General features: G+C 39.8%; 1 long non-coding RNA gene across 1 annotated transcript; it reads right to left on the bottom strand.

Moving 5' to 3' along the window:
- Positions 1-9,836: 9,836 nt before the first annotated feature.
- Positions 9,837-19,491, bottom strand: LOC146363009 (uncharacterized). The gene is made up of 3 exons (XR_014799221.1): positions 19,042-19,491; positions 12,064-12,152; positions 9,837-9,991 (listed from the first exon to the last, which is right to left on the bottom strand). It is a non-coding gene; the product is annotated as an uncharacterized LOC146363009 (long non-coding RNA).

Raw genomic sequence — 19,491 nt, 5'->3', positions numbered from 1 at the left:
CGTGGACTATATGTGGATTTTCTTTAGCTACGTTGCAATTAATGTGTGCTAGAATGTAGAGATGGACCGATCCGATATTACGTATCGGTCCGATACTGACCTAAATTACTGGATCGGATATCGGAGAGAAATAAAAAATGTAATCCGATCCATTAAATATCAAAAACGCACCTCACAAAACTTGCGACATGGCACGTCGGAGCAGTATGCATCACGTGATAGAGCGGCTGTGGCGTGCGAGACCTGTCGGTGGTCTGGTTGAGTATTTCATCTCCGAGAAAGTTATCCCAGAGAGAAGTAAAGCAAGTGTGTAAGTTCATCTCTGAATGTTTGTAAAGCATTCCAGCGTTAAGCTTAACAACTGATATATGGAGCGACTGCCTCTTCTCTCTCCCTCCCTCTCCTGCTGCTACTTCAATCGTGAAACTGATCAATGATCAGCTGATCGGCTTTTCTGTCGTCTCTGTCCGTCTCTCTTTCTTGTTTTTGGCCCACTTCGCGCCAGAAAGAGGAAACCAGCGGCTGGACAACAGCAGCACGTTTAAGATTGATAAGCTGTTGTTAGAATTTATTTAATATTACTTTCTACTCCAGGATCTTTTTCTATGTAGCTGACGGCTGGTAACTGTGCAGGGGCGGATCTAGCAAAGTTTAGCCAGGGGGGCCGATAGGGCATGAACAGGGAAAAGGGGGCACAAAGACATACTTTTCTTTCTTATTCTCATTTAAAATGTCTAGTTTTAAATAATTAATTATCTGAATCTTACACCCAGTTTTAATCTGATGTAAAATGTATAGAAGTCCATTACTGTATATAGTAACTATTAAGTCTAATATACCCTAGTAAGCTATAGTACTTTTTCCTTTGGGAAGATACCATCTGTGCAGTCTGCAGTTCTGTTGAAGAAAGATGTTGAATCTATTTAATTATTCTTGAAAAATAATTTCTTTCTGTGCATTTTGTTTCACCCTGCATCAAATTAAAGTTGATTACATCGATTAAGCATCACGAGGTGGAGGGTGGTTCCCTATTTTTTTTTTTTTTTGCTGGGAGTTTGCAACCCTATTAGTTAGGTTGCTTAATATTTCTGCTAAGTACTCTTTAAAATACCAGAATAGGGAGGATGGAGTAGGTTTAAGTTTATTAGATTGATCAGTATTGCTGAACTATGAAATATTTTGGGTGCAGTGTATTTTTTGCATACAGGTTTAACAGAATAGCTTTAGTGTTTGTTTTTTTTACTTGAGTTTGAACTTATACAAAATGCAGCAAGCTATAAAAAAAAAAAAACAGTTTTATTTATTAAAAAACACACTATATCGGATTCATATCGGTATTGGCCGATATCCAAATTTATGATATCGGTATCGGTATCGGACATAAAAAAGTGCTATCGTGCCATCTCTACTAGAATGTGAATGGCAATCATAAAGCAATAATGATCAATATTAACAGTGTCTATAACTTATATAAACTCATGCAAACACTAATCTTTCAATCCCACAACATTTTAAATGGTGTTTTCTGAGATGATTTGATATCAGGGAGGTACCTAAGACTCAACAGTATGACTGAGACTGGTCTCAAAAGTGTAAATTAAATGTAAATTTACAGTTTTTATTTATGCATCTTAAAATTTCAAAACTTCTAGATAATGACATAAAAAACCAAAATTATCTATCTTCATTTATTTCTTTATTAATTTTTAATTTGAAGATTCAAAGTGTCTCCGCTTTTTGAATTATTGGGGTTTAGAAATGATGCAACTGAATAAATACTACTATTATTGCTAAACTGTAGCAAGTTTGTGAATGCTTAAACTTACGGTAAAAAAAACCTACGTTTTCAAGAATCTGTCATTTGATTGCAAACATGTTAACACTGTGAATCAAAGATAACAAGCACTGAAAATAATTCACAATCTGAAACTGATTGCATCATTGCTCAGCTGTTTTTGAATAGTCGCCTTAAGGGGATTTACATTGTAAGGTAAAGACCCTACAATAACAGAGAGACCCCATCAATCCAGTGACCCCCATGACCAAGGCCTTGGCAGGAGTGGGAAGGAAAATTCCCGGTTTACAGGAAGAAACCTCCAGTAGAACAAGGCTCAGGGAGGGGCACCTATCTGTTGCTGTGGTTAGGGTGGAGGGTAGGCAGACAGGACAAAAGACACACTGCAGAAGAGAAACTAATGATTAAATGCGGAGTGCTGTATAAACACACAGCGAGTGAAAAAGGGGAGTGAAGAAGAAATGTCCAATGCATCGTGTACACTTGAACATTTGGATTGAAGAAGCCTGACATCAAACTGCTAACCTTCTGCTTAGATAACCAGCTTGACTCCCAGTAGTCCAGATAAGAAAGATTAATTAGTCTCTTTGATTATTGTGTGGAAATGAGGAAGCTGCTTTTTTTTTTTTTTTTAGCATTCATACATTTAACATTTTGTTTATTTTGCACAAATTTAATCAGAAAAATGTTACACCAGAAGTTTGATATGTTTTATAATGAGTCCATGCTCTATAGATCTGTTAAACCAACTTTTAGAGGAAATTTTGTTTTTAAATTGAAGACTATAAATATTAAAAATCGTGGCTATTAGTAGTTCAGTATATAATAAAATATTGTGTAAAATGTTGGAATTTAAACTGGCTCCAGTGGCACTTACTGGCTACTAATAAAGACAGCATAAATATGATACTGTACAGTATATTCAAAAAAATATAAATGCATTGGTAAAACACAAACAGCCCTCTTAAAAATGATAGGAGATTCAGAAATGTCTGGAAAACTCCTGAACACATCCACTGATCAATGTTTACACGCAATGCACAATTGCCGATAATCGGAGTCACATCTGGATGATGTGTTGTGTCTGGGACAGGATGGCACAGCTGCTTTAAAAGACATGCAGGCCAGTGGATCCAGCTGCTTCTGTGATGGATGCAACATCTAAAAAAAAACATCTGGTTTGACAAGCTCCTTACACAAACACTTTAGGGTTAAAGGTCACAATAAGAAAAGAGGTTCCAGAGCGTTGGATTTGGGTGTTAAAAACACGACAAATATAAAAATATCTACAGTATTAAAGTGGCCTTCAGCTCTCATACAGGGCGGCATGAGTGATGGAGATCAGTCATCTGTGTGTTTTTTATAATTGTTTTGCTTGCGGTCTTAATTAGGCATGTAAACTTCTTATCAGTGAAAAGAAAAAGACACATTTCTAATTTTAACCCTGTAACACCAATTGAAATGTATTTGATACACGAGGTTTTTGCCAGTTTTTGAGACAGCTACGTCATTTTATGTTTGTTTTTTTTCCTGAATAACTTACACAAAAATGCCAGGTGTAGCAAAAAAAAAGTTCAATAAACACTCCAGTTTTTGGCAATTGTATCATGGTTCAGGCTTTACACATTGTTAAAAGATTAATAAAAATGATGATTGTTTCTTTTTTCCTTCTTTTCCTTTTTTTTAAGCTGAGTGTTTGAACTTAAAACAGACAACTATCATCCAGCTAGGGTTTCTTTGTGTCAGCTGGCTGGGATTTCTGCTTCAGGCTAAAAAACAAAGAGGGCTACCTGAGTCTTCTTCCACACAAAATGATCCCGGTGAGCGCCACCTACTCTAATCAGAAACAATATCAGATGATGATAAAATGGTGACTAAAAATAAAGAATATATGAGAAAAATAAAGAACATAAAAAATATAAGGCAATGCTGTTGTAAATAAGAGAAGAGATTAACGCTGCAGTTAATATGTTTATTTTAATGCTGAGCGCTCTCTCTGTGCCTCGCTGCACATTAGAGCTCTGAAACATTAATGATGACCAGACTTTAACAAACCATCAGGAAGCATTAAAAACAAAGCTGTATCTAAAACACCTGTTATATTACTTACGAATGTGAGAAATTACTTTTGGTAACAGATGCTGACGAACTAATGTGTCTACATGGTGCATTTTGACATTTTAGGTTTAATAACAATACGTGTGATTTGTTCTAAATAAAACTAAAAGTCCAAAGTGGTTACTTCATAATGTTATTGATTAAATTTCACATGCAACCCCACATACGTGTAAGTGAAAATCACAATCAGCAGAAGTACTAGACTGCCTTACAAATGATTCCAGCACATGTGCTTCACTGACTGACCTCTCACCTGCCTTTAGCAAGCTACAATCCAATACCTTAATTAATAGGCTCTAAAAGCTGAGCAGTCATCACGAGAGCCAAATGTCAGCTCAATTATAATTCAAATATACTGGATAACTTGGTCTTAAAGAGACAAAAAAGCGTACCATACATGGAAAAATAACAAATGCAGGGGACATCAGCCACACAGAATAATTTATAATGTCAGAAAGAAATGAAAAGTGTTTTTAAGACCATTTGCATCATTTGTCATTTCTGGAAACGATCTAGTTTCGCTTGTTCTGCTAACACGAAAATTAACACAACTTTGCGTTGTAGGAGATGGATGGTCACCCAACTTAGTGTACCCGCACATTAAATGTGAGCAATGTTGCAGCAAACTACACGGCGAAAACACTGATCGTAAAGCATCAGTCCAGCCTCCTCGTGTGTAAATTACAGTACTTGAAGTCAGCTGTAAGCCCAATTACAGAGTGTGCTGTCTTTTACAGGAGCCTAATTACAGAGCGATCAAGATCAAGGCCGTTTCTAGTCTGATGTAGGTCACTTTCAACACGATTCAAATATTATTAACATTTCTCAGTTCGTGCATTTGTCTAAATTCAATGTCTTTTCGGGGAATTTAGCTGCTAAAAGTGCCAACTTAAATGTATTTGAACATGCCACCGCTACTGTAAGCCTAGGCGCCACAATTGCTGTGGTAAACGTGAGAATTAATAGTGCGCACACTCACTTTAAAGAAAAAGATAAATCCTGAATGAATGTGCCATATGACAGGTAGGCCCTCTGCTGCAGTCAGCGCTGCAGCTCGGCCTCCAGACAGCAGGAAAGTTACGGGAACCGTCTGATTACGATGGAATCAATAACAAAACAAAAGACCATGTCTGGGAGGAAAATCGTGGGAAGTGCCGCCGAGGGCCTGATTAGCATTCTGTATTGCGAGTCCCCATAGGCCGTCTCCTAGAGCCCCCAGACCCACAAGTGAAGAATGGCTGCGCGGGAGGGGAGGGGGCGCTGAGAAGAGGCTGCAGAGGGCCAGACGGGGGATGTGGAAAGTCAAGGAAGACAGCTTCACAAAGGAAGGCATGGTGCTGAGGAGGGGGAGACAAGGGGAGGCGTCGGGGGGGCTCGAGGCTGCCACCGTGAAATCAGGCAGCGCGAGGGAACTGGGTTCAAGTTCAACAGCAAATCCCCATCTGCGTGCTGAGGTGATGAAGATGAAGCGTAGAAGAAGACTTTAATGAAGAATCCTGATTGACTCAAACTGTGACTTCATCCCGTCTGAGTGCGCCTGGTGTTCAAATGAAACTGAACAGAGAGGAACCTTCTCCTTCACCAAAACTCCATTTACCACTGACGAGTACGTGTCAAAGAAGGACATCACTAGTTGAAGCCAATACCAAAGCAAAGAAGAAAATATAAACATGCGAAGATTAAACATTTACACAAGTGTTTGGTTCACAAGTATATCGAAATACTCTGAATCTCAGCATCAAGCTGGCATCAAATATTTCTATTTGTTTAAATCACTATGCAGCTGGGAGTAATAACCTTTAAAGAGTGGATTAGACAGCAAGCAGCTGATGACAAAACACTGTAAATTTCCTGCAGATCAGAACTGACAATGCCAAAAACCTTCTCACAGATTTCTAAGATTCCCGATCACTCACTGATCAACGCACAAACCACACAACAGCAATGGTTTAATTCCCAGTAAAGCACATATCCTACAGATTACTTGTTTTTTTCTTGGATTGTGAAATGAAAATAAAGTTTCTCAGACTAAAATCCTCCAGGATTATATAAAATACAGGCAAAAATACAGGCCAGTTCCACCCCTCAGCCTCCTAGTAGATCCACCTATGGTATCAATTTCAAAATTCCACGTTACCTCATTCTCAGGTTATCACATTCATAAGATTTTCAGAAAACCTGACCTCTGACGTTGGCCTTGAGGTTGAGTTCACTAATATTTGAACTCCGAGATCTTTAATAGATTCACCTATGGTATCAATTTCAAAATGCTACATGCTCTAGTTCTGAAATGATCGCATTTACAAACTTAGGTGTCCAAGCTACACACCCGCCCCTCGTGAATACCCCAACAATACCCCTCAGATATAAAAGACTGATGGGGTACAATACACTGTTTGCACTCTTCTGTGCTTATTCTAACTACCAACTGAATCACCAGGTTTAGACAAAGTTCTTCACTTCAGAGAGGCAACATCTTTAACATAATAAATCGAATGATTTGGAAGAACACCATCTAAAAGCGTTGTCATGGAATATTAAGTATACATAATATTGTAATATTAAGCTGATTTTATGCTAAATGTCAGCCAACAGATCTACCAATGAATGGTACTGACTGTCCTTCCTTTATTTATTTTTTCATGTGGAATTTGTAAGTACCTTTAGTTATATTAACATGTTAAATATATGTTAGGTAAAGGTTTAAATCACCATGATGGACAGATTTCTCCACACCACTAGGTATTCACCTGCAGAAATACGCAGATATAAATGGAAGCTGTTTATAAAGATTATGCAAAACAAACTCTGAATATATCAACGTCCTCACCCTGCTTGAGGTCAGAAATTAAGTGTGACATCAAGAGGTCTGATCTCAGGGCACAAGGACAATGGTCACTTCCTCCTTACTTCATCACCTTTCTATACATGTTTAAGTGTTTGCATTCATGCATGTGTGTGCGTGTTTGTGAGTCATGGGAGAGTGTGACGGGAGGAGGCTGCTCTGCATGACCCTTGTTGATGGCCTTTTAAATCCACAAGTTGTTTGACCTTTGATCCCTGTGATTGTTGTTCTGCTTCCTTGCAGGTCTTTTGGGATTTCCCATAAAGACACCTGTGAAATCCTGCTGGTTGGTTTTTATGCTGACTCACACGCTTGATTTAGTATTATTAATTCTTGCTGAAATGGACAGTGAGCAGGGGATGAAACAGTCAAGTTAGTGTAGCAGCATTACAAGCAGTGATCCACTCCTATTAACTGTTCAAACATTAAAAATCTACATTTTTACAAAGGCTTAAAGAACATTCTTTAAATCATTGAGCTGTTAAAGTTAAAAGATCTAGGGGTTTCCTGTGAAACTAATAATGAAAAAGGTTCAAAATAAACAGCAGTTGCCTGTGCTTGGTCAAAAAGTTCAAACTTCTCTTTAAAGACTAACGGGGAAATTATGGTTCAGCCGAGGCAGCACATGAGCGGTCCCTTGGCAGCTTTGAGTGCTCGTGTACCTGCAGAGAGTCAAAAATATGAGGCGAAACCTCTCTGTGGGCCACTCATGCTTGTGTTGCTCTTGGTCCATCAGCCAACCAGCAAAGTTATAACACAAAGAGCTGACGTGAAACCAAGTGTTAAAAATGATGAACAATGTCCACTACAGCCAGTCTGTGCTTTTAATACTGCATTTTTTTCAATCTCTGATCTTTTTTCACATTTTTCCTATTTCCGATGAACTTCACTGTCGATCCCTTCCCTATTCTGGCTCATTAGTCAACCAATCAGCATTCTACCAACACGCTGTATCATCTATCTCAAATGGTAGCATGTTTGCAATGGTTGAAAACCCCTCTCCATAGGCTCTCTGTAGAAAAATATCTTGGTAAATGGACGCAACCATGGTACCATATATGGTAATGAAACAAAAATCAAGTAAATTGAAATGTATGACATCTTGATGGGAGTGCGTTTTGATGAAATAATAGACAGATATCAGGTTGACACATCCTGTCCATGGCTGGGGTGGGGGTCAGGGGGGTCAGTGCTGGATAAAGAGGTTGTTGACCTGCTGGTTTCCTGGAGTTTAACCTCTTGCCCCCCTTTGTGATGAAAGCTCAGAGGTTGGGACTCAGTTAGGAGGGGTCAAAGGGGAAGTCTTCCCCGGACGGTGGGCAGGAGGACGAAGCGTGTCGTCGGTCCTCAGCGGACGGTGGCAGTCGACTTAAAACACGTGCGTGCTCAGACTCACCAGAATCTAACGGTTAATTTCTAAATGTATGCAAATATGTTCAGGCTGGTGCAGAAACAATAAACACACATGTTAAAAAGAATGTCCTGACTTTAGTTTCTGTTGCCACGTTTTGCTAGAGATCATGCATGGGAATGCTCGGCTCAGTCTTTCCCCACAAATGAAAGCTGTCTGAATTTTATTTTCCACCCAGAAGTCATTCACTTGCTAGTTTTCCATTAAAAAAAAAACCCATGTCTAGTGAACACTGGTGAACACTTTGTGAATTATCCTTCAGACCATTGACAGGGGGGCGGCGAGCTCGATGGGGAAACAATATCTCATAGATTGCAATGAAAAAACAAAACAAAAACCGATCCATCCAGGCGAAGACACGGGCACAAAACATGGCTAGAAATCAGCCATGAGTATGTCATGGCACGCTGGAGGGTCTGACTACTTAATTAGACATATAAAAAGGCTGGGTCAGACAGAGCAGACAGGGAAAGAAAGGCTGGCGAGATGAGGCCCTTCAAATTGTCTGCGTCACACTGTGGGAGTGTGTGTGTCTGGATGGCGCTGTGAGAAAGTGTGCGCCGTGTCGTTTGCATGTCTGAGTCTCGCCTGTGCGGGTCTGCGTCCGACTGCGTGCAGGAATGTGTCTGTCTGGTGCATCCGTGTGAGTTATTGAATAACATGTTTAAGGCGCGCTGTGGTGGGTTTTTTTGTTTGGTGTAACAGAGTCTGATTGTGTAAATCTGCTTTAAACCAGACGTGTACGGCACACACACACATAGAAACACATGCAGCAGTTTAAGAGCACACAAAAAGCATCAGAATGGGAATCTTAAAGATCAAAACATTAAGCTACTTTTGTGGTATGAAGCAATAACACATGCTAAAAATATGTGCTCATGAATACGGAGCTCGGTTGGTTGAATCGCGCCGTTGTCGGCCAGCAGATTCAACCCTCGCGGGGGTCGAGATTATTAAGATGCATGACTGATTAACAGAGCACCAAAGAAGGTAAATACTACATCATATTACATTTTTCTGTCAGGCCTCCCCCTGCTCTTTATTTTTTATTCTCAGAGATTAAATTATCAGCATCACTGAATCATTTTTCTCTAAAAGTTATTTATATACCACAAGGTCAAACTATGAGAAATCAGCGACAAGGAGTCACCAAGAAGTTTGCACTTCGAGGTCTGTTTGAAGGTGACGAGGAGCCTCACTGCTTACATGAAGTGTTTGTAGCTTCAGGTTGGAGCTTTGGTTAAAACTGAAGTTGAAGTGTATGTTGCAAGGTTGAGCTAAAAACTCTTAACTGGAAAACATCATGAGGTGAAAGAGAGCCGTGGTGCTCAGATGCAGGACTAACCAGCTGGCGTTGTTAACGTGTTCTGCTGTGGTCAAACTACAATATTATGAAATGTAGTTCATTCATCTAGCCTGATGTAAACATGGCTGAGGTTGAAATTTAACCTCCTGCCACCCTGCGCCCTCATAAGGGGACTATTTTTGGCTTTCCTGGACTTTACACTTTATTGTGTTTAATCCTTTCTTAAACAATGGCGACTTTATTGTTTATGCTGTAAAATAAACCCTTTTTCCCTGTCACGGTGGTGGAACGGACTCAGGCGCAGACTGAGGTAGCACGGTTCAACAACACTTTATTAATCACTCCGGTGCGCTATGTACACGTGAAGGGGGGGGGAAACACCAGGGTCCCGGGGGTCAATAGGGGGGAAACACACGTCTTCACACTTGCTCCGCTCCTCGTCCAAACACTCCTCACACGAGCAACCCACTCACACTCACGGGGTCCAGGAATCAAAACGGGCGGGTCCAGATAAACCTATAAACATAGACGAGGGTAAGTCGGCGGCAAGCACGGGAACAACTAATTCACAATGAAGCCAGGCAATACTGACGAGGGTCACTCAATATTCCAGCGACGAATAGCTCAGAGCCCCAGCCTTAAGAAGAGCCAGAGATCAACTGCAATTCACTCGAGATCAGCTGCAGGTGCGTGGGCCAAGGGCGGGAGCCCAATCAGAGCTCCGCCCAGGCAGACAGGTAGGAGTGAGAGAGAGAGAGAGAGAGAGAAAAACAACAAACACTTGTGGCCACACTGGGCTGGCCGGGGAGGCACAGGGACCATGACATTCCCCATATGTAGATCATAGCTCATCTGAAATCTTTAGTAGAAACACCTATGGTATCAATTTTAAACTTCTACATCGCTTTGTTCTCAAGTCGCCCGCCTGCCCAGCACAATGACAAAAATACTCCATCAATCTTTAATGGCTGAGGGCTAAAAAAAACCAAAAAACCTACTGCTGGCTGCTCCCTGTGGCCACCACAGCAGGTAGCTCTGTTTGATCAGACAGAATTTATGCCGGATACTCTTCCTGACACAAACCCAACAGAAATCAGTGTGTCTGACTCGAATCAACCCAGCAACTTTCACTTGTCAACCAAATGTGTAAATCACTACATCAGCTCTCCAACTCTGTTTATCCATTAAAAATTCCTCAATGTGCTCACAAGTATTATCTTGTGTGCTGACGTAAAACTGATTGACTGTTTGACTGAAAACCTTGACGGAGAAATAAAACACATGGGAAGTGGATACTTGAGGCTGGCTCCAACAGCGAGTCAATCTCCAGACTCACATGGTAAAGTACCCAGTTTGCAGAAGAAATAAATATATTTGCAGCCTTAAACATATCATTCATAACAGCTGTATAGGAGTTTGATTAGTTTATTAGCGTACAATAGTCAAATGCAATGCATATTTAACATGGTGAATGTGTTTTTAAGTGTCTCTAAGGCACCCATGTTTTGGTAAACTTAGCTTTTTCTATCTGTTTTGGCCTTTTATCCACACAAACATGAAGCATTTTAAAAACCAGGGTGCAAATGTGAAGTTGAAAAACTCCTTTGAGCAAGATATCTGGAAGGTTTGCCTCACAACATTGAAAGGTGCACGCCTCTATCGCCTGTTATTGTTTATGACCTTTAGGAAAGGTAAGGAAAGGAGTTATCACATTCACAAGATTTTCAGAAAACTTGACCATGAGCATAAGGTCAGAGGAGCAGAAATGAAGACTGATGAGAGACCAGACAAGGTTTTTCCAACTCTCTGTTGTCAAATTTTGATGGTCCAGTGTGAACTATAGCCTCAGTTTCCTGTTTTTAGCTGACAGGAGTAGCACCTAGTGTGGTCTTCTGCTGCTGTAGCCCATCTGCTTCCTGGTTTGACATGTTTTGTGTTCAGAGATGCTCTTCTGCATACCTTGGCTGTAACGAGTGGTTATTTGACTGAGTGATGCATTTCTATCATTTCCAAGCAGTCTGATCATTCTCCTCTGACCACTGGTATCAACAAGGTATTTTCACCCACAGAATCGGCGCTCACTGGATTTTCTCTCTCTTTATTATTTTTTTATTTTCTGTTGGTGGTGTGGGAAAATGGGAAAATCCAGCACCAACAACCATGTCCAAAATCAGTTAAAATCACCTTTTTCCCTCATTCTGATGCCCAGTTTGGACTTCAGCATGCTGTCTTGATTATATATAAATATGACTAAATGTATTACCCTGCTGCCATGTGATTGGCTGACTGGATAATGGAGTTAACGGGCACTTGAACGATGTCCCTCATGAAGTGTCTACTGTGTATTTGTCCTCTCATTTCAACACAGCACCCTCTTCAGGACATTAAATACTACATATCTGAGCAGGTTTTGATATTAACCCTAGTTTAACTGTTTGAATTTTAGCCTCCACCGTGTCTCTTTAGACTGACCCGGCCTCCAACATGTTTAAACTACATTAAGTGAATCAGGGACTACAAAGAATGTGTCCCAAGAAGTCGTTAACGGTCGAAACAACCACTTATAATAATCACTTATTCTTACTCACTCAGTGTTGCTTGGAGCAGACATCTCTAAGTCAGCCCATGGGTGAGAACCAACTGGGAACCCTCCATCCCAGCTGCAGCTATTTGTTGTCTGTGAAACATAGAGGGGAGGTCAGAGGTCAAATAAGTTCACAGGAACACGGTGCTTTCACATGTTAATGTTCCAGCGCGGCACAAGAAAAACACAGTGGCGATTATAATGTTTTTAGGACACTGTTTAGTGAAATGTGTCGTAATCTCACGTTTGATGGATGCATCTGCTTAACTGGCGAGTACAAATGAGACCGGGGTGCTAACTGTTTAAAATCAACACAAGAAAATACAGACAAACAGGGTAGGGTGGTAGAGAAAATTATGATGATCCAGCTGCATTTAGAGAGTCATAGCCAGTCAGTTATTAGCATGTTATGCACAGTGGTGGAAAGAGGAATATATTAATTATGGTGTAAAACCTTTAACTGAGTGATTCATGTTCAATTCAGTGTTTTCAGATAGGCATTTTGCACTTTAATGCCACGCTATCTGACACTACTTGTTACTTTGCCAAATGAAACACTCTAAAATCTTTTCAAACACTGGTATATTTGAATCCACCCAACATTAAGTGAACTAGTTAGGACACATCTCAACCCCCAACAACAAAAACCTTTGTTTAAGTAAGAGGATAAATCCTAAATCTTCTTTTTTTTCCTGTGAGTGTGTCCTGGGCTTAGATAGACAGGCTTACAAACATACTGCACCACAGTGGAGGCAGTCTTGTCGTACGGGCACGTATGGCTGCCAGTGGAACGGGCTCACTAGTGTTTGTTGGTGATGTGACTGCTGTTAGAAGCAGCAGAATGAACTGTGAAGTGTACAGGGCTATAATCGCTGCTCAGATTCAGCCAAGTGCTGCTTCACAGTGTAAAAAGGATAATGACCCAATAGATAATGCAAAATGAGTCTAAGAGGTGCTCAACGCAAAGAAATTGTGATGTTCTTCGATAGCAAAGCCGGTCAGCTGATCTCAACCTAACAGAGCACCCAGCTTTTCAGTTATTAAATACAAAACTGAAGAAGGAAGGACCCACAAACAAGCAGCCAGGGAAGGTGGCTGCAACAAGGGCCCAGCTGAGCATTTCAAGGGAGAAAAAATGGTATTTGGTGATGATTATGGGTTCTAGACGTCAGGTAGTCACCGACTGTAAATGATTTTCATCCAAGTAGTAAAAACAACCCTTAAATCTAAAAGTATGAAATTACGCCTCTGAAAATAGTGGTTTATGTATAGAAACGGTTAAAGCAACATATTTGTAGCCTTCCTTGAATTAAAGCTGAAAGTCTAACCTTTCAACAACATACAGATTTTTTTTTGTGTTTAATTTAAAATCCTCAGTGACGGTGTGCCTACTGCAGCAAAAACTGCAGCAAAATGTGTCTTTGTCAAGCAAATTAAGAACCTAACTGTACACAACCAGCACTGAGGAGGTCTTAAGACCTCAAAATGCCACTGTTGACCGAAACCCAAGAGTGTCATAAAAAAAAGAAAAAATCAGGGGGGTGTGGTGTGAGTTTTAACCAGCTAATGCGTCTAAAGACTCACTTTGGTCATGCAGCAACAACATGAGAGCTGATTGTGTAATCACGGCATCGCTGGCCTGAGACTGCAAGGACCTTTTGTTGCTGTTTCTCTTTCCCCCACCAAGTCTTTACTGTCATCTACATAAAAAAGTAAATAACCCTCCCTCCCAACACCCCCAAAATGCACTAAATATTACACAAAATAGAACAATGTTACACTATCTCACTAAAAATGGGGTTTGACAGTCACAAAACTGTTATGAAGGCCATTGTAGAGGAATAGCTGTGAGAACGCACCGACGTGTATGATGCTGATGTGAGCACTGACAATCACCCTCGGGACATTTTCACACAAACAGAGGATGAATATTCAAAAAGAATGACTCTCATGCAGTCATCTAGGAGGTACAACTTCAGCTCCTGGTGCCTCCTGCTGGAGCCCTGCAGCAACTGCAGCTACTGAGCAGCACCGTGAGGTCCGAACACTCAGAAAATAGGACAAAAAAATATATATAATGACTTCCAATGTGTCTGAACTTTTCTTCTAATAACTTTCTGATTTTTAACACAGATGGCGATCATGTTGATCTTGAAATTAAAAAATGTGATTTTTTTTCCCCTTTCTAAATGACTAAAAACACCCAATTTGAGCTTCTTTTTTTATGATTTTAATTATTTTTACTGCACTAGAAATAATTAGAAATTCTGCTTTATCTTATTTTTTTATTATAGCTTCAGCATTTCAAGATTTCTTCTCATCCTGTGGCCAAGATAAACCTGAGAGGGAGCAGAATTAATTTTAAATGACTGAAGAAATAAAGATCAAAATCATTTTGCTGCTATTGTGGAGATACCTGTTTAAAATCTATGTATTTAAATTTATAAAAGAGCTCTTTGCAGCTCATAAACATGTTCAAACAAAGATGGGGAGTTTGGTTTAAGGGGTTGCAACTCCAAAGAAACGGGGAAGGAGAGTTTCAGATAATAATCAATATCAACATGCAAACAACTCTTCCAACATGGAAGATAAACTGATGAAATAAAGTAGTTTTCAGAAAGTACCTCACCGGTGCAAATATTTCATTTAACCAAAAACCCCTGAACGTGGTCAAAGTTTAGACTCCAGTAAATTATACTCCCACGTGAAGTGTTTCCCACGCAGGCTGCTGCCTCCTCCTTGTTGCACCTCCACAGGTTCAAATTATAACCTATTTGTCTCCGTGTTCACACGGCTGCCTGTCAATCAGCTCTCCCACCCCCAGCGCAAATTGGTGCAGTGTGAAAACAGCCACTCCCTGATCCCCGTGGGGTCTAATTGGCTCGGATTTAAGAAGCCATTATATCAGTGGAGCTGATCTGAAAGCTGCAGTCTGCAGGCGGCCCGCACTTTTCATCGCGCTGAGAAACCGATACAGCTGCATCCAGCTGCTGCAGCCTCAGCCTGCACTCGCCTTACACTACACAGAAGCTAACGACTCCTGATATTTGTCACTGGCTGTTTGTAACAAATGATTAATTTTAAAAAGAATACTAGCTGACATATAATTCTAATCTTTAGTAATCAATACTAGAGGCAGGCCTAATTGTGTGTTTGGCTGTGACAGTGAGAAACAGTAAGGACTGAAAATTTAAAAAAAAGAGAGCGAGAGAGAGAGAAATGCTTGTGTTAGATATGTATTCATGAAACAATGTATAGTGTTACAAACAAAAGAAAAAGCAGCACAGATGCTTCCTTATTTTATGTTTTATGAGAAATAACTGAACAAGAGCTTAGCCTTTAATGGCCATCACTGGCAGTCGTATGGTTTGCAGCATTGCACATTTAGAGCATGAAAAGTGCTTAACCAGTGACATTTTAGTCAAGAGCCGTGGTCTCAAACTGCTTTAAGCTCTAGTTTGAAGCAGTAAAACCAATGTATAATAACCTACAATAAAAACACCCAAATAATTTTACTTTGTGATATCATCCATTTACATTAGAGACAATGAATGGATTAAGATCTCTTTTTAAAAAAGTGTAATTTACCATCTCAGTTTTCATTACTGGAAATGCTATTATCCTAACTCCATCATAAGGCTTAATGTGGTACATCATGCTGAGAGTAAAGTCTTTGTCAGTAACAGGCTGCAAAACTGGTGAGGATTCAGACGTGTGGATCACGTTAAATTAAATCTCATCCATTCCAATGATTCTGCTGCAAAATACACATGAACGTTCAAAAAAAGGTCATTCCCTCCTTCTCCGCAGTTCTGATCAGCTCACTAATTACTGTAAAATAAGCCTGAAATTCTTCAGCCTGTTTACTGAGGTCTATGTTCATTACGGTCTCTTAAGCACCTTTGACAATGTAAATACGTTTTTCTTTTTTTAAATGCAAAATTAAGAAAATGAAATTTGTAGACACACACACTCAATTACACGTCAGTTACATCCCTGAATATTGTAGTATTAAGTCCAGAAATCAGACACCCAAAACAAACAAATAAACAAACAGAAACCTTCTGCATTTTTCCAAATTGGAATTCAGAAGCACGAGCAGCAACAAAGGCTGTTTGTATCCCAGCGAGCTGTGATGGTGGGGTGAAGGAAGGGCTGTGGGTACAGCTCAGTGCCGAGGTTCCCAGCCAACTTGGCACGCCTTTTCAACTTCGCCCCCCACCCCCCTCTTTCTTTCTCTTACTTGTGCAGACGAACGCAATCGTGTTAAGTCTTGAAAGGATTGCCCGATCATTAGCGATATCTTCGGGGGTAAATCTCCTGAATCTCCTGAAACTCTCAGCCGTCATCGCACATCGAATCGTGTAAAATCTGCCACACGTGATGTGGAGAAATCTTCTCATTGAGAAAATTTGAAGAGCAATAATTCTTTATTTTGATATTTATGGTCTCATTTTTAATGTAAATGGTTTTTTTTTATTATTACATTTTATTTGCCTGTGGAAATAGTTTCACTCTGACTAGTAGCTGATTGGCTGATGGAAAGAAACCATTAATTTTGGGGGTTAATTTCAGTACAAATGTTTTCTATTTTTAGCTTTTAAAAATGCGGAGATTTCCCAAATTTCTGAGCTTTATAATCATTTAGGAAACACATATATTTAGTTCATACTGAGTTTTCAAGACTCAACTTACATGTATATATTTTAAAGGTTAAAATATTACCTATAAATGCCAAAAATAACCAATAACTGTAAAAAAATAGTAACGGAGCTGAGCAAAACAGCCACAAAAAGGACTCTTCACTCAATTTTTGTCCCTTTGTTTCACTCCTCTCCCTGCGCTTCTCTGCAGCAGTCACTTTTGGGCGTCAAGCGCCTCACACTTGGGGTTTGAGGAGGTGGTTCCTCAATTAGCGAGCCACGCGTCCCGTGGAAGAAAGAGGAACTCCATAAGCAGTCCTTAAAGCCTGGCCTCTGTTCACTCTCCCCTCACCCCATGACCTCGGGGGTCACAGGCCACAATGCGCTCCCGTCCGGAACGGTGTTATCGGCTCCACGACAAAGGGGATGGATACCGACCTCCCGCTTTCAGGCCGAGCTGTGTGAGGCTATTCAGGGCCTGAGAACTGTGGTCCTGCTCTGGCAGGGACACCACTCTCATCAGCTCTGCTCTGTGAATTCAGCTTCACCCCTCGATCACTTCAGATAGTACAGACCTGAACTGCACACACATATAGTGCACAGCAGGGAAGCTGCCTGGGGCAACTACAGACCTGTACGTGTGATCAGTGAGCAGCACTAATGAGGAACTGTTTCAAGCAGAAGTAAATCAATGGAAGTACTGGGAAAGAAAAGCAATTCCTGTTTTTCTTCACACAAAACTACTCTTTCAAAGTTACGTCAGTTGTGGCTGAAACCTCTACTTTTATCTTACTTTATTATTATCTAACTTTCTACTTTCTACTTTTAATTATTGTACTTTAACTGCAAATCTAAACTCCAAATAAATTATGATTTATTATAAATGGTTACGCTGGGATTTTACTGATTCCTTGAGGGCAAGCTATCCAATATAAATAGATAGATAGATAGTTTATTGATCCCACAGGGGAAATTATTGCGTTACAGCAGCGGAATAAACATTAAAACTAGTACAGTTTAAAATAAATAAGTGCCACAAGTGCATAGTGAGGGGCTTATAATGTGAGACGTGCAGTTTTTATATATACACAGCAGTGATAAAAAAGACAAAGAAAATAAAAAACAAATATAAAGTTGAAGATGAGGAAAACGTAAGACTGACAACGTGCAAGAGAGTAGTGCAAATCTAAAAAACACAACTGCAAGAAAGTTAAATACAACATGTGTGTTTCACGTGTTACAGAAAGAAAATTCAACACTTGGAAGAGGTGGAGCAGACATAAGTCTGTGCTTAGACATGTTTGCTTTTAAATAATCCCAAGATGTAACAAATATACTGAAACACACAAAGGTGTTAACATTAATAAAGCAGGTGAGTATCGTTGTGTTGAACGGCACACCAAGACAATTCTATACTTTTATACTTTCCTGCTAAACATCCTAAATGAACTGATTAATTTTTATTAGTAAAGGTTTTTAGCATAAATCGGAGTTCAGGCTTACACTGAAGATTAATTGGAAGTTTCAGCTTCCTTCTATCAGTAAATTAAAGGAAATACAAGAATAAGGACATAAAACATATTTTTAAACTGAACGCATTATAATCCACAGCAGTCTGAGGTATGACCTCGGTAGGTTGCAGATTAGAAATTCCCAAATGGATTATTCTCTATAGCTGCAAACGATTTTATTCCTTTTATTTCAAGAAACTTACTTGAAAGAAAGTGGGGGGAAAAAATTCAAGGTAGAAGAAGATTTAACAAATACTGAGACTGCAGTGCCTGAGTCTCATAGCAGCTGTGTTTATTTGAGCCTTTCTGGTTATTAGTATGGCAGTCAGCGACACGTTTTTTTTTTTGTTGTTGGTTTTTTTTGTCGTAAGTGCTCAGCTGTGACATTAAACACTCCATCGTCGTCTCCTGACAGTTTGCCATTTAGTCTCTCACGTGCAACAAATCGTGGAACAATGCTGCCACCTGGTGGCAGAAAAAAACGGTAACGTGCAGCATGCGAGCTATGATTGATGGCTTTGAAAAATACCGCTTGGTTGAAATTCTTTATTATTATTAATTACAAATCGAAAAATAGAAACGTGGTGTATCTGCATAATCATACTTGCGGTAAATAATAATTAATTAATTACAATTATGTCTGTTTGCCCGTTTAAATGGCTTTCTCGACGCTTTTAACCTTTTACTTTGAAACGCTGCACATGCTAGCGTCCGAAAACACTCAGTTTCTCTTTCTCAATTATCACTGCACATTTGATTCACTGCCACTTTAATCCGCTATAAAACAAAAAAATTTAAAAAAGAAATTAAAAACGCATTAAAACTTACTTTCTCGTTGTTATTTGTCCTCAATTTTCCTTACTTTCCCACCCGAAACCACGACACACATTTTGGTAGCCAATGAGCATTTAGATTGATCACTCGATTACCAATAGGAACGTCTTTACAATCACCCCCTCCCCCCCTGATTTTAACAGCCACCTAAGTTTAAACTAACCGGATTCACCTCATATCGGTTAATGCTGTCAATGTTTTGTGATTATTTTACTCTGCTGCAAGTAAAACTTCACTAAACTGCGTGAAATAAAAATGAGAGTCACACTGATTCTGTTTATGTACACGGCAGTGCTCATACGGCAGAAGAAAGCTGTGTTGAATTAAAATACCACAAAGTAACATTCATGTAGTAAATTTATAGCAGATGACTCCTGGGTGCACTAAATACGCATTAAACCCTGAGGAAATTTCAAAATAAGAGCTCTTCTTTTTCTTGGTTAT

Source organism: Perissodus microlepis, chromosome 22, assembly GCF_051167445.1.
Source record: "Perissodus microlepis isolate ML-2025 ecotype Zambia chromosome 22, ASM5116744v1, whole genome shotgun sequence".
Classification (NCBI taxonomy): Eukaryota; Metazoa; Chordata; class Actinopteri; order Cichliformes; family Cichlidae; genus Perissodus; species Perissodus microlepis.
Note: the sequence above shows the minus strand (reverse complement) of the source record. Positions and strands in the feature narration are given on the sequence as shown.